Here is a 10756-nt window from a genome sequence, read left to right on the forward strand (position 1 = left end):
AGCTCAAGCGAACCCACAGTCAAGGTAAGATGATATTTGGTTGCACGGTAACAGGGGCACTCTCGGCTTCCCCAAATGAAACAGTCAGGTGACAACCCAGTTTTCAACCGCATCTGAATCACTGGAATCAGCAGTCACAATGAGCATGGCGTAGAAAATCCTCTTTCCTTTTTCTGGTTTTGTTGTTGTTGTTGACAAAGACTTACTAGTAGGCATATGGGAAAATCCTGTGAGGGTCACTGTGTGTCAGAATCGATTCATCGGCACACCACAGTAACTGGTAGGCAAAGCAGTGGTAGTTTGGAGGTAGAATGCTTGCCTTCCATGATAGAGAACTGGGTTCAGTTCCCAGGCAAGGCAAGTGCAGTTGCTGCTTGTCTGTCTGTGGGGCTTGGTGTTGCTGGGATGCTGGGTGGGTTTCAGGAGTGCTTCCAGAGTCAGAGAGACTAGGAAGAAAGAACTGTGAATTCCTGCTGAGAATTGCCCACAGAATGGCCTTCTACAGGGAGTAGAGGGTTGTCATGACTCAGGGACTAGCCATGCGGTAAATAAGGGCAAATAGAGTCATCAACTGTATCGCACGTACACTGGCTGTAGTTCATATTCTCTCAACAAACTGTGTGAATGAAAATTTCAAAGCTCTGTTTAATGCTTTCCAATTCGTTGACCTGGCTGCCTTATAAGACGGAATGGAAGCAAGAGGAAAACTGAGACGAGAAGGAAAAGGTTAGGTGCTCTGCCGGGTCAGGAAGTTTCTCAGGGATGTTGGGAGTGGGATGTGATGGAACTTTCAGGAATGACTGTATGCTACTGTCATTCTGTTTTCTTGGTGAAGAAAATCCAACAGAACTTCAGGAGACCCAGCTGAAAGGATTCCATGTGCATAAATTTATTTTAAATTTTATTGCATCACATTATACAAGCATTAAACGTGGCTTCATGTTGATGACTATTTGAGATGTGAAAATTCATCATTCATGTCCTATTTACAAGTAAGCAATCTCTATGTACTTTTATATAGCTCTGTATTTGTCTGTACATATGTAGGAATACATGACTGTACATATGTACACACAGAAATACATCTATTGCCATACACATAGCTATAGATACGTCATATGTAATCTCCTCATAAAGATCTAAAATTAAAAAACAACAACAAAGAAAAAGTTGTAAACAGGGTCTTGTTTGAGTCATTTGGTGATGTGGAATTAGGACTGTAGGATGACATTCTAGAAATGTATGTCCTGATGTCTGAACAACCCCACCCCACCCCTTTTTATGTTTAAGCCCAGTGTCTGTAAAATTCACATGGGATAGAATGCAAAAAAGGTAGCAAACAGGCTGAAAAACAGGCCCCATATACAAGTTCCCCGTGGTTTTTAAAAACGTGAGTGTGGAACTGCCCATGAAGTGCATGCTTGCTTGGTCAAGAATGGTCTATGGATAGATAGCAATGGTGTGCCGGGCTGCAGAGGGAGTCCCCGGGCAGTCCTTTCCAGGGTGCTGGCCCGCCCACTGCTGCCGTGTCTGCGACATGCACTGCGGTTGCATTTTGTAGTCATTCACTTGTATGTGCTTTTGCACAGCTGGGAGAAGTAAACAGAATTCAGGTCGTTGGCCTGGAAAGGGACTATTACCTGGAAAAACAGGAAAAGAAGTATCAGAATCACATGTACACACAATGGTTTAAGAACAGGATGTGCAATGGTTGGTACTTACCATGCATCAAAGGCATTCAAAGAATTTGTGACCCCAAACTGAGTCAGGTTCGGTATAAACATTATTATGCCTGCTTTACAGATGAACAAACTGAGTCAGAAAGGCAGCCTGAAGCAACGTGACATCCTGACAACTGTTGGGGGAATAGAGACAGACAAACAGACACTATGCTTTCAAACAAAAGTTCGAAATGGTCTCTTTGGGATGAAAGCAGCCCATAAGGGGGAGGCCAGGAAAATTCCCAAGGGGTCACTGGTCCTGCAGCCCAATGTAGTCTCGAGGTGTAGGGTCTCTGGCTGCAAGAATACCCAGAAACAATCGTTTTCACCGAGGTCTGGCTCCCACCCAAGGGAAGCTGTCTCCCTACAGAGTCCTCTGTCCTCCTCCTGTGGCCGATGGGAACCAGGGAAGAGGGGAGGGGAGTGAAGCATCTAGAAGCAAATCAAAGTATCTGAGAAGGTTAAAGCTAGGGACCCTCCCCCATTCTTTATCATTTTATTGGGAGCTCTTACAGATATAACATTGCATAGTTCAATCACATCAAGCTATGTTGTACAACTGCTACCACAATCAGTTTCAAAACATTTTTCTTCTTAAATTCCTTGATATCAGCTCCACTTTATCCCCTCTCTCCCCCACCATAGTCCCCAGGAACCCTTATTCTTTTTTTGTTTTCTATAATTGTTCCCTCTACCCCCATATCTTACATAATCCAATAACTCCATTCACATGTAATTCTGTTGTTCAATCCCACTGAGTGGAATTATATAGTCATCAAAGCTAACAGCTCCCAATTCCCCCCTCTCCCCCTCCCACCTGCCCCCCTTTGCATTTCCTCATGGACTCATTACTCCTGTTACTGTTTCTGAAGGGTTATCTATCTTGGCTTTCATGTACTGAACACTCTTAAATATCCAAATGAAATCTAACATGATTAGTGAAGCAAAACAAATAAAAACCATAATAGTAAGAGTAGGAATATTAAAGAAGTTGAGGATAGTTAAGTGGCTCATCCCTTCTCTGTGGTCCTTCTGAGGGGGACTGTCCAATTATCTTACAGGTGGGTTTTGAGTCTACAGCCATGGCCTTTTACATTGTTTGGTTGTTTGTTTTTGAACTTCTGATACCTCTTCTCATCGAAACCTCAAAATCACACAGACTGGTATTCTTCTTCCATGTGGGATTTGTTGCTTCCTGCTAGATGGTTGCTCTTTAAGGCCTTCAGACACTATATCTTTTAATATCTGGGCACCATCAGCTTTCTTCACATTTGTTTATGCACTCATTTAGTCTTCAGCAATCGTGTCAGGAAGGTATCACATAATGCTACATTATTAGGACTGTCATACTTGTTCTTGTACTGAGGTAAGATTTAAGTACAGGACCAAAGTCCATCTGCTTCCTTGTTGCATTTGCATATATATATATATATATGCACACACACATATATATATTTTTTCTTCTTTCCTCCCCCCTCCTACCACGCTATTATGTTTACCCATTATTCACATCTCAGTAATTCCTCTCAGATGCACTTTGATTAATCAAACATGACCAGGAAAAGCTACATTCTCCTTACCATCAATTTTAGAACACTCAATATTCCCCTGTACCCGTCATTGTTGGCTCCCTGCTCACGCCCCCCACCACCCCCATGCTCCCCAGGAACCGCTGTAAAATTACCTATCCTGCATATCTTGTATAGATAAACACACACACACACACAAACACACACCCATATAGTCACAAGTCTAACAGGGATCCTGCCATAGAGCAGATAGATAGCTCTCTGTTAGAGAGAAGGACAGGTTATAAAGCATCAGTCAGTCCCCATTTCTTTCAGTGTTTCATGTCCTGGTCTGCTTACCTAACACCACATACACTCTTTTAGTCTTCAGCATTCGTGTCCAAAAGGTGAGCATCTTAAAAATCCCCATTGCTATTCCTGCAGTCAGGGATGGAGCAGTCTACTGCCCACCATCCTGAGTTGTGCCTTTAATTTTCAGTATGGCCCCTTATGAGTAATTCCTAACTAGTTCATATATGGGGTGCCAAGTGCTTCCCCCAAGTCAGAATTCTACGACTGGGATTCTTCAGGGACCTCATGGTTTCTCTCCCATCACCGGTCGGTTGCGCTCTTGATCTGCCCCATATGTGCAGGTCAGACCTGCCGCTCTCCCTGAGTTGTATCTTCAGGGCTGTCCTCTGCAGCACTGTCATTTAGGGAGAGGGCTTCATGTCTTGAGCTGAGCCCCCGATTGGCACCCCAGAATGAGGGATAGTTTTGCTCTCCCCTTTTTGTGGGAATATAAACAATACACTCCCCTTGGTTTGGTTAGTGCCCTGACCCCCCATTGCAGTTGTTTTTCTTCCCCCACCCCTCTGTGGGCCTTAAAGGCTTATAACAGGGGGTTGGGGGCGGGATGCCTTTCAGCACAGGTGCTATCTGCATCTGTTTTGTAAGTCAAGTCTTTTGCCCACCTCCTCAGTGGGCTATTCGTGTTTTTCTTGTTGTAAGCTTGCAGGATCCTTGAGATTTTTAGTAATAAGCCCTTAAGCTGTTATGTCATTATTAAATCTCTTTTCCAGGCTGTGGGCTATCTTATTACTCTCTCAATGAAATCTTTCTTTTTTTTCTTTTTCTTTTTTAACATTTTACTAGGGGCTCATACAACTGTTATCCCAATCCATACACACATCAATTGTGTAACGCGCATTTGTACATCGTTTCTCAAAACATTTTCTCTCCATTTACAATGAAATCTTTCGATGTACACAAGTGTTTTAATCTTTAGTAGGTCCCATTTGTCTATTTTATCATCCTCTGGGTATGTATCTTTCCTTATTTTTTAGCTTTGTCTCAATTTTCTCATTGATGATTCTCAGAGTTTTGGATTTTACCTCGAGGTCTGTGATCCACCTTGAATTTGTTCTTGTGTATGGAATGAGGTAAGGGTCTTGTTTCATTCTTCTGCAGGCTAATTCTATTTTTTTCCAGCACCATTTGTTGAAAGGGGCATCTGCTTCCCATTTAATATTTTTGGGGTCTTTGTCAAAGAGCATTTGTCTATCTGCTGCTGTTTTTATTTCTGGATTTTCTGTTCTAATCCATTGGTCTGAGTATCTATCATTATACCAGTACCATGCTGTGTTGACAACTGTGGCTATACAATAAGTTTGAAAGTCAGGTCATGCAAACCCGCCCACTTTTTTCTTCTTTTTGAGCAGTTCCTTGCCAATTTGGGGCTTCTTCCCTTCCCATATGAAGTTGGTAGTCAGATTTTCCATTTCTTAAAAAAATAACGCTGGGATTTGTATCGGAATTGCATTGAACATACACAGTGCCTTAGGCAGGATTGACATCTTTACAATATTGAGTCTTCCAATCCACAAGCACGAGATATTCTCCAATTTGTGACGGTCCCTTTTGGTTTCTTGTAATAATGTACTGTAGTTTTCCTTGTACAGATCTTTTGTTTTTTTCATTAGGTATATCCCTAGATATTTCAGTTTGTGCTTGGCTATTGTGAAGGGTACTACCTTCTTGATCTCTTTTTCTGTAATCCCCTCAGTGGTGTATAGCAATCCAATTGACTTCTGCTTGTTTATCTTATATCCTGCCACTCAACCATATTCCTCTATCATTTCCAGCAATTCTATTGTGCAGTCTTTGGGGTTTTCTATATATAAAATCATGTATATATTTATTTTATTAAAAGATTATTTTATTGGGGGCTCTTACAGCTCTTATAACAAAAATCATGGAAAGCTAGGAATCTTAAGGTATTGTTTGTTCCAAATACTTTTTTTTCCTTTTCCTTTTTGCAGTTATGGGAACAGAAGCACCAAGAGAATGCTGGTGGTACAGATGGAGAATGAGAAAGCCAAGTCTAGGGCACGTGGTCTACAACACAATGCTTAAGACTAACTCACAGCCTTTTATAACATTCTAAACAGAACCACACATGGAGGTCTAAGAGGGCACACCTTTTACCACAGTAGTGAGGAATACATTTGTGAAGGAACTCCCAGCATCCCTAAAGACTACTGTGATTACTGCATTATGTCAGTCCACTTTGACAGTAGGAACTTACCTAACTGAATTATGATACTTAACTTCAATGGTGTTGATTGGGCCCTGTCTTGGTAAGGACCAGGGGGCAGCACTTAATCAACAAAGACAAGTTGAGGGTCGCTATTCTAATGGATAGAGGAGTCAAAGCAGTAATCAGAAGAGTTTAACCCCTATGTTAATTACTCATCATGGTATCCCGAGGAGTGAAATAGATGGCATTAAATATTTACTTGGTATGAAGAAGCAGAAGAATTCCAGGGCAAGTAAGTGGCAGTTGAACTTAAATTGCTAGAAGAGTCATGGTCCCTCCGTCAACTCCAGAACTGAACCATATTCCAGAGCTACCATCTCTTATATGAAGGGGACAAGGTACAGTCCTTTTGAAGATGGATCCCCCTACATTGTCCAAAATTTAATCTGTTCCTCTTTCTCCCAGCCTCCCCAAGATAATCTACAGCCTTTTACAAGTGACTATTTCATTGAGGAAAAGGAAACAACCTTTCTGGATTAGTGGATACTAGCTCTGAATGGAAACAAATTCCAGGAGATCCCAAATGGCACTGTAGCCCAATAGCCTGTTAATTCAGCTCTGTCTCACGGGGGGTCCAGTGGGCCCGTGAATCATCCTGTAGTGATATTCCCAGTTCCCCAAAATGCATAATTGGAATAGATACTCCAGCAACTGGCAGAGCTCCCACAGTGGATCCCAAGCAAGTCTACAATAAAGACTATTATGGTAGAAAAAGTCAAGTGGAGAGCATTAGAAATGTCTATACCTAGGAAAATAGTAAAATCAAAGAAATTGGTATACTAGATGTATTGAAGAGGTTAATGTCACCATCTAGCATTTGAAAGATGAAGAGGTCATGATTCCCACCACCTCCCCCTTCAATTAGCCTATTTAACCTGTGCAAGAAACCGGTGGATCTTCGAGAAGGACAATAGATTACTATTGCAGCTGCTGTTCCAGTTGTGATCTCATTGTTTGAGAACTCCTACTACTTGATATGCAGTGATGGATCTGTCCAATGCCTTTTTCTCAATTCTGGTTTTGAAGGATCACAAGAAGCAATTTGTGTTCAGTTCTCAAGAACAGAAGATCCACTTTCAATGTTCTACTTCAAGAGTTAAGGTGTAGTGATTTGCTATGGCTCTTCTAGCAATAGTCTTTGTAACTCCCACCAAATGACTGTGTTGGACATTGGACTGTGCACATCAGATGTATGGAACTCTATTGAGGGGACTGGTCAGTTTTTCCATTCTGCTAAAATTAAAGTACCGTATGTACTCATGTATAAGCTGAGTTTTTCAGCACATTTTTCATGCAGTTTCGTGGTAAAATTAGGTGCCTTGGCTGATATTCGGGTCAGTTTATACTTGAGTATATATGGTAAGCAACATCAGAAGCTGGGAAGGGGTCATCTCATTACCACCAAGCAAGAAGAACCATGAGTAGAGTGTATGTTAGAGCCCAAGATTCCTGTGCTAAACCTCCTTCCCGAAGACAGAGAGGTATGGTGTCAGAGAAATGGAGACTAGGTGCAACAGTAGAAGCAAGAGCATAAGACAGAGAAGCTGCTTCCTGGTCCACAAAGCCAGTAAAATAGAGTGTTTTGGAGCAGGTGGCTTGCAAAGTAAGGTGCTCCAGGCACTTCCATGGGGAGGCAACTTTGCAGGCCCTTACAACTAGAGTTGAGTACCTTCAGGCTAATGCTTACAGTGGCGTGGCATTCGCTTTGGGCATTTATCAGTAGTCCTAAAAGAACTTTGTAACATTTATCCTGGTAGGGTATAGGCCAAATACCTGCAAATCTGCAAGGTCAAGGACTAAAGAGGGGTGTGTCTATGGACATGGTTGAGAAGAGATGCTCCTCACCGCAAGAACTGTACAATGAGCATTTCTGATTCTGAATCGTAACATTCTAACTTCCTAAGGGTGGAGACCTGGTGGCACTGTCTGGGAAGCATGGGCTGCTAACTACAAGAGTGGTGATTCAAACACACCAGGCATATTTTGAAGAAAGATGAGACTATTGGTTCCTGTATAGATTTATGGCCTCAGATTGCTTTGACTCATAATTGACTCAAGGGAAATGAGTTTGTTGTGGAGTTTAAAAATTTTCCCTAATAAACTCCATGTTAGAATTCTGTGTCAACTTGGATGAGCCAGGATTCTCAGTGGTTTGGCAGGTAACATCTATTAATTCCCTAAGGTAGTGTAGTGGTTATGCATTAAGCTGCTAACTACAAGGTCAGCAGTTCAAAACCAGGGGGAAAATGAAGCTCTCTTTATGTGTAAATAGTTATAGTCTTAGAAGTACAGAGAGGAGAGTTTGACCCTGACGTCTAAGGTCGCTGAGTTATAACTGACTTGATGGTAGTGTTTGTTTTTTTGGAATCCCACATGGTCTAATACAATATAATCACAGCTGATCGGGTTTAAGTCTCCACAATGAGATGGGATTAGGATGGAATCCAACAAGTTTACTAAGGTCACAGTCCTGATGTACTTAATTGCCTTGGGGGTGTGGCCTGCTTCCCAAATAAGTGGCACTATGGGAAAGCTTGTTTGCTTTTTGTTGGGTCTTAATCTTGCATCTGGTTCATCAATCTCTGGCACTTTTTGACCTGAGCCAATAGCCTATCATATTGTCTAATGATCCTTGCAATCACCAGCAGCCTGTGACCTCACCTGTTGACCTAGGATTAATTTGCCTCTGTAGCCATCAGCCTGTTGATTTCCTGCAGATCTTGGGCTCATTAGGACCCATAGTTACATGAGTCAGGAAGAATCTCCAGCCTAATACCTAACCCATGAACGAGGAAGTTCATGGGTTTGGACTTGCCTGCATCTACAACTGTGTGAGTCATTTTATTTAGTATAAATGTGTACCTCTCCATGAGCTTCTCTGGTTTTGCTTCTTTAGAAAATGCAGACCAAGGCACCCCATACTAGTTAAGTACGGTGTGTGAGTTCTGAGTGGCCACTGCAAGGAATTATTGAGCCCAGCAGATAAGTGGAGTGCTCAGGAAGGGACAGTTGGTTTCAGAATTGGTAAATGAGGATGGAAGATGAAAGCATGTCTGACCTCTGCCTTAAAGGAATTGGCCTTGAGCTACTGCTGAGCTTGATTCTCCTTTCCCCTTGTGAAGTCAGAGGACGTCTGACTTCACCCATGCACCATTCCTCCAGGGGTATACCAACTCTCCAAATTTATGCCATAACTTATTTCTTAGGGACCTTGATAGTCTTCCCCTTCTATAAGACATCACATGGTCCATTGCTGAGGTTATGTGGACTGGACCTAGTAAAAACAGAACACTAATGAATCTGGACTTATTAGTAAAACATTTTTGTGTCAAAAGATGGGAAATTAATTCAACAAAAATTCAGGTGTCAGCCCTGCGTCCTCCCTGTGTGTTGTCTGCTCCAAGCAAGAGCATCTTCTTGGAGCTTGGTGGGCCAGGATGTCCCCTCTTGCTTCTCCGTCCCTTTGTGTTTCTTCTGTGTGCTGTGTGCTCTAATCGGACACAGCCCTCTCCCCAAGCTGTAGCCCCAGGGTTGTCTGTCCTCTGAAGTGCATTCTTCTGAGGGGTGGGGGTGCCCACATGTGGGGGGAAGTCAGATACTTGCGGCCAGACTGCTGTCTCATCCCACCACGGGGGGGTGGGGGGCCTGCTCCCTGATGCTAGAGACAATGGGTTACCTCTCTCTGGAGCCTAAGGCCATTAGTTTGGTTCCTGTGGGCGGAGTTCACACCCAAACTGATAATGGTTCCTATGGAGACCCAAAACCAAGTTAAGCTGCTACCAGAAATCTAGGATCCACTGATCTTGCTGCATGTACACCCCCAATCCCTCCTTCCATAGTGCATATGTCCCTAGATCACCCCCTCCCATCACTGTAATACCTGTAGCACAACCCTTTCCTGTGACGTATGTCTTCACCTGTAATGTGGGGGCTTGCACGTCCCCAATATCCCCAGAGAGTATAAAAGCTTGGGGAGCATTAAAGTTCGGACTCCCTCCCTCCACGTGGATTACTAAGCGGGGCTGAGGTAAGCATGCTACCACGAAATGTGTCTGACTACATTTATTTCTATATATTTCTTTTATCTCTCATGCTCTCTATAACTTTACTATAATATTTACTTATTATCGCTGTACAATTGCGCCTACCAAACCCGTAGTGATTGTGCTAGGAGCTGGCTTCTTCTGGCACCCACATAGTTGGAATTGTGGCTGGCCCTGAAGACCTCTCTATTGGTTCCCTGGTACTTGCCGGTATGTTGTATTCATATCTTGGCGTATCGGGTTGAAGCCCGGTCTCTCTCCCCCTCACATGTGGAGACATAAACAATACCCTCCCCTTGGGTGGATTAGTGCCCTGCTCCCCCTCTACCTTTGACTTTTTCCCCCTTTTTTTCCTACCTCTTATTTAGTTGGCTGCTATATGTATCCCTGGATTTGGCTTGGCCCCTGCCATAGTTGCTGGACCTCACCCCAGGGATGTATGTATATAGTAACTTTTCCCCTATGCCCTGTTTTTTTTGTTTTTTTTAAAGCTTACCTCAGTGGACTCATGTTGTACTTGTCCTTTTGTGCTTGACTTACTTCATTTAGCATGATTTCCTCCAGTTCTTCCCATGGGGCAATGTGTTTCATGTGTTCATCGCTGCATTTTAGGGATGTGTAGTACTCCATTGTATGTATGTACCACAGTTTTTTCATCCGTTGATGGAAATTTGGTTTTTTTCCAACTCCTTGCAATTGTGAACTGTGTCGTGATGAACATTGGAGCACAGATGCCTGGCTGTGGTTTGTTTCTTGCCTCTTCTGGGTATATGCCCAGTAGGGGGATTCCTGGGTCCTTTGGTAGCTCAATCTCCATCTGTTTTAGATATTGCCAGGGCGATTTCCATAGTGGCTGTACATACCTACAGGCCCACCAGCAGTGGA

The 10756-nt window shown here is 43.0% G+C and overlaps 1 protein-coding gene across 5 annotated transcripts in view; it reads right to left on the reverse strand.

Moving 5' to 3' along the window:
• Positions 1–865: 865 nt before the first annotated feature.
• ANO4 (anoctamin 4) overlaps positions 866–10756 on the reverse strand; it is a 390715-nt gene continuing 380824 nt past the window's right edge. For 4 of the 5 annotated variants that reach the window (XM_045292178.1, XM_045292181.1, XM_045292174.1 and 1 more), the window contains 2 exons: positions 1723–1855; positions 866–1640 (listed from right to left, as the gene is read on the reverse strand). The gene's annotated coding sequence lies outside the window, so the exon portion shown is untranslated. The remainder of the gene's footprint in view (positions 1641–1722; positions 1856–10756) is intronic. The other variant, XM_045292172.1, reaches the window with a different exon arrangement.

Source organism: Echinops telfairi, unplaced genomic scaffold (genome assembly GCF_000313985.2).
Source record: "Echinops telfairi isolate 266 unplaced genomic scaffold, ASM31398v2 ScPeMD7_2;HRSCAF=8, whole genome shotgun sequence".
Lineage (NCBI taxonomy): Eukaryota > Metazoa > Chordata > Mammalia > Afrosoricida > Tenrecidae > Echinops > Echinops telfairi.